Consider the following 5467-nt stretch of genomic DNA (forward strand, 5'->3'; position numbering starts at 1 on the left):
CACTCCTCTTCTCTTTCCTTTCCTCCCTTCCCTTCTCATCCTTCATGAAGCAGACTTTTCAGAAGAGATTATCTGTCCCTTCAGTTACTTAAAAATAAGCAACAGAAGCCAACTCCCTTTTCTGATCCATAGGGTTGCTCAGTGGTAAAAGTAACATTCAACTACAGGATTCCCCCATGTGCATTTGAATCTAGAGCTTCTCTTGCAGAGGGAAAACAGACCACAATGAAGAAGTGGACACATGAGTTCACATTGCCTCCATGTGCAACTGTTCCTGTTCCACCTCTTTTTTTTAATTGCATGTGTGTTGGGGTGGGATGAGGAGGCGGTAGTACTAGAAATTGAACTCAGGTCTCCTGCGTAGTTAGACAGGCACTCTACCACTTAAGCCACACCCTAAATTCTTTTTGCTCTTTTATTTTTTCAGGTAGAGTCTGATGCTTTTGCCCAGAGTCAGCCTCTGAGTACAGTCATCCTATTTCTACTTCCCACATAGCTAGATAGCTGGGTAGATATGCAGCACCATGCCCAGCTTATACCTACCTTTGAAGAGACTAAACACTCAAACAGAATTGAGATATGGTTACGTGCTTGTGTCAGGATTCATTCTCAGGTCTCCAGCTGGGCCGCTTACCTTTTTATCAAAGGAGTTACCCTAATCTGGGACTTGGAGGAGATAGCAAAGTTCAAGTTATCACCAAATTCTATAGTATGACAAAGACAACCTAGCACAAAATGTCTTTACCCTCACTCTACCTACCCTCATCTCAGTGTCTTCACATATGCTTTAACTGTTTCTTTTTTTTTTTACCATTTAAAAATATTTTATTGTAAAGGTGATGTACAGAGCGGTTATAGTTACATAAGTAAGGTTATGAGTACATTTCTTTTTGGAGTGTTAACCCCTCCCTTATTTTCTCCCACTTCCCCCACCTCCCACCAATTCCCCTCCTCCTGAAGTTGTAAAGGGCATTTCCAACATAGTGTCTAGTATTGCTGTTGCACTGGTTTACCCTTTGTCCCACCATTTCTGTGAGTCCCTTTGTTCTGCACATCCAATCAATTAATATAGAGGACAAAGGGTAGAGAAATCAAAAACAGTGACAACAGGACATAAACCAAAGGGGGGGGTAGGAATAACTGCAAACAGTACATTATAAAAACTTCATTTCCATTCCTTGGAGTTCATTTTGATAAGCTTCATTTTATATGGTCATATGCACCTGGTTATTGAACAATTGTGATCCTTTGCTAAGAATACCTTAGACATATTCTAGTTGTTATCATGCAGCCTATGTTTCCTTGGGTCTTGCTTTGCTTAATATAATTTTTTCCAAGTCTTTCTATTTCCTTACAAATGGGGCAATGTCACTAATATTAAGATTTTTTTAACTAAAGAATCTGATCTTCTCTAGCACTGGAAAACCCTATGGATATACAAAGATCAAACTTCAGTATCTACACAGAAAATATCTTTTATTCTGAATTATACAAATTAGAAACACCAAACAAGTACTATTTATAACATCTTGTGTCATACTGCTAAATATTATAATATCATTTTAAGTATATGAGTTCAGTCAGTTCAACAGTATATCATTTGTTTTATCTCTACTCATGTCAACAACCAAGTTGTGAGAATGATTACAATCATGTGACTATTTAACAGAACTGTGATGTCTTATAATATTTGAACACTGGAAAACATTCAATTAAAACATCAGTACAGCTTTGACTCATCAAAGGAAATTCAAGAAGTTATTGAGGGTATGAGCTGAAGCAAGTAAGCCCAGTTGGAAACTAAGTTTTTACCCCATGAAATCAACACACACATTTTTTTTGTTTTGTTTTGTTTTGTTTTGTTTTGTTTTGGCCAGTCCTGGGCCTTGGACTCAGGGCCTGAGCACTGTCCCTGGCTTCCTTTTGCTCAAGGCTATCACTCTGCCACTTGAGCCACAGCGCCACTTCTGGCTGTTTTCTGTATATGTGGTGCTGGGGAATCGAACCCAGGGCCTCATGTATACGAGGCAAGCTCTCTTGCCACTAGGCCATATCCCCAGCCCCAACACACACATTTTAATCAAACATCTATCCCATTGACATTTTCAAGTTTTTAAGAGGCTACCAGGCCAGACCCTTTGCTGCTTTTGCTTTGTTCTTTCTCTTTCCTTTCTCTCGCTTTGCCTTCAGCTGTTTTCTGGTTTGCCTTTGGTTCATCCACACTGGGTACTGTCCATGCTGGTCTAAAAGAGTCTTTTTGTTTCTCTTAATTTCAGTTTCTATCTCCATGTCATCATTGTCATCCTTCTCCACACAATCCATTTTCTCTTGAGACAATGTTTGGGTGCTACCACAGTTGTTATTCTTGAACATCTTTCATTAAAACATCACCACTGATTTTGAGAATATTTTTAATCCTGTTAAGCTCCTTTAAGGCATTCTTCTTCCTCTTCTCAGCACGCATTTTCCTTTTCCACTTACTCCGTAAACTTTTAGCCATGTTTCCCCGGAAACTACACCACACCCACCACAGGCAACATGCCAAACCCAAGTAACTGTTTCTGTGAAGGTGCATTTACCTTACGTTACAAATTGAAAAATGAAACTGAGAATATAGAATTAATGTGTCTCACATGCCACATCTAATCTTCGTAGAATCCAGATTTGACATTCAGGAGCCCTTGCCTGTCATAATGCCACTTTGGTGGTCAGGAAGATCCTGGTACTTAGAGTTGAAAAAGGCAGAGTCTGAAAATAAGTCCTAATCTCTGCAGGTAGGGCCCAGGACACCAGAAAAAGCACTGTGTTGCTAGTCCCTTATTCCTTTAGCATTGATAGGACAGCAGCTTACAGTCAGCCATTTAAAGGCCTAAATGGGTCTACACTGTCTTCCCTGTTGTTCCTTCCCCATCCCTACCCTCAAGACAGAGCTGCAGTTCATCCACTGCCTTAGGGGAGGGAAGATTGGAGTGGGAGGAGATGTGCAGCCATGCAGTGAGACTGGGCCAAGAAGAATCACAGGGCGTAGGGTAGGAGACAAAAAGAGAAGCAGTAGAGGCAGAATACAAAACGATTCCCGCACAGTAATGAGTGACTGAGACATGAATAAAAAAACATGATTAGGTTTTAAAGTTAGGTTGGGCAGATAGTTTTGTCATTAATGAAAGTAAGTAACAGAAGAGAAGGCTTGTGTTTGGAGAGGGAATATGCTGAGTTATTTTATCCACATAAGTTTGATTTAATTCAACTTAGTTTAGAGATCAAGTAAAAATTTAAGAGGCAAGTCAGCTACTTGAAAGGCAGAGGGTGTTTTGTTTTGCTGTTGTTTTGGTTTTGGTTCTGGCAGGGGGCAATCACAATTCCAGGTCAGCCCAGGCAAAAATGGAAGCGAAATTTCATCTCAGCCACTGGATGGGCATTGTGCCTCTTGTCCCTGACAATAAGAAAAAGCATAAATGAAAGAACTGCAAACCATGCTGCCCTGTGCACAAAGTGAGACCCTGCCTCAAAACTAACCCAAAAAGGGGCTGGCAATGTGGCGCAAATGGTAAAGTGTCTGCCTAGCAAGCATGGACCCCTGAGTTCAATCCTCAGCACTACCAAAATGAAAGGTTAAAAAGATGAAAAACATCAAGACTTTCTCTACATCCCAAATGTGAACCATTGAAAGAAGATGAGAACATGATAAGAGCAAGAACCATGCTGCCCAGATCCTTAGGGAACTTTCAGACAATGTGCTTTGTGTCTCTGGTACTTAATTTAAATATATATAAACACGGCTGAAACTTGAAAACATAATATTAATCAGAAAAAAAAAACTCCCCAAAGTGAAATGACCGGAAAAAGCATTTGTAGAGACAGAAGTAGATTAATGCTTGTCACAGGCAGGAAACAAATGAGGCTTGCTGATGAATATGGAGTTTCTCTTTGGAGTGATGGAAATATTTAAAATTGATAATTTTGGTGGTTGTGAAACTTTAGGAATATACTAAAATTTACTTTAAGTGAGTGAATTGTATGCTACATAAATCACATATCTCAATTTATAAATAATATATGTGTAAATCATGTTCAAATTGTCATTATTGATTTAACTGAAAATAAAGTGTAAACAAACTTCAAATCATACCCAGCCTTTAGTTCTTGAGTATGTGTATGCTTGTTATTCAGAGAAAATAGACATTTATTCAGCTCCTCTTAGTGTAAGAAGCAAAAGCCTGTGAATTAAATGGTGGAAGAGCAATTTAAGGAATAATTAAATTTCCCATTTAAAGAACATATTTGTTTGCAAGAAAGAAAAATAATTTATTTGTTTTATTGCTTAATCCTTATGAGAACTAATTCTTATTTAGCCTCTGCTTAATATATAAGTTTTTAAATGTTAAGAGTTGAAAAAGTAGAATAGAAAAGGAAAGGTTAGGGCATGGATAGCAGTGCATGCCTGTCATACTGGTGAGAAGCAGAGATCTAGTAGATAGTTTAAGTGAGTCTCCCAAATGCAAGACTATCTGAGTAAATAACAGAAAGCAAAAGAGCTGAAGACGTGGCTCAAATGGTAGAATGCTTGCCTAGCAAACACTACATTCTAAATTCAAACCCTAGTACTTCCAAGAAGAAAAAAAGAGAAAGAAAGATTGAACACACTTTTTTTGCAGGAAGAGGTACACTGAAATAGGGGTTTACAATCGTTTAACCTTTGAAGTAAAAGCATTTATATAGTAGAACCAGCTTAGTTATCCCCATAGTTTATTGAAAATGGGCATTGAAAAGTCTAAGATAATCTAAATCTTGATTGGAAAAACACAATATACCAAATTAACATAAAAGGAAAGAAAGGTGTTAACAAAAGTAGAAAGTGCTATTGGGGCCTGGGAAGGTGGCTTACTGGTAGAGTGTTTGCCTAGCATGTATGAAGCCTTGAGTTTGATTCCTCGGTACTATATCAACAGAAAAAGCTGGAAGTGGAGCTGTGGCTCAAGTGGTAGAGTGCTAGCTTTGAGCAAAAGAAGCTTAGGGACAGCACCCAGACCCTGAGTTCAAGCCTCAGGAGTGGCACAAAAACAAAAAAGAAAGAGAGAGAGAGAGAGAGAGAGAGAGAGAGAGAGAGAGAGAGAGAGAGAGAGAGAGAGAGAGAGAGAGAGAGAGAGAGAGAGAAAAAGAAAGAAAGAGAAGAGAAGAGAAGAGAAGAGAAGAGAAGAGAAGAGAAGAGAAGAGAAGAGAAGAGAAGAGAAGAGAAGAGAAAGAAAAGTGCTATTTGGAAACAGCTGTGGAGATTTCACCAAAAACTTTGAGAATGCTCTGGTATGGGGATTCTAAATAGCATAGTAGTCAATTCATATGTTCTCCTGACATGACCAGCAGCCTTTTAAGAGCCATACATCACTCCAAACATATTATTTCATATTGTGCATGCTTCCATGTTTTGGCTTAGGTATACGGTAGGATACTTTTGCTTTTGTTTAAAGAA

General features: G+C 38.7%; 1 pseudogene; it reads right to left on the reverse strand.

Annotated features, from left to right (window-relative positions):
• Positions 1–2074: 2074 nt before the first annotated feature.
• On the reverse strand, positions 2075–2541 carry LOC125359794 (annotated as a pseudogene).
• Positions 2542–5467: the final 2926 nt, after the last annotated feature.

This window comes from Perognathus longimembris, chromosome 11 (assembly GCF_023159225.1).
Source record: "Perognathus longimembris pacificus isolate PPM17 chromosome 11, ASM2315922v1, whole genome shotgun sequence".
Lineage (NCBI taxonomy): Eukaryota > Metazoa > Chordata > Mammalia > Rodentia > Heteromyidae > Perognathus > Perognathus longimembris.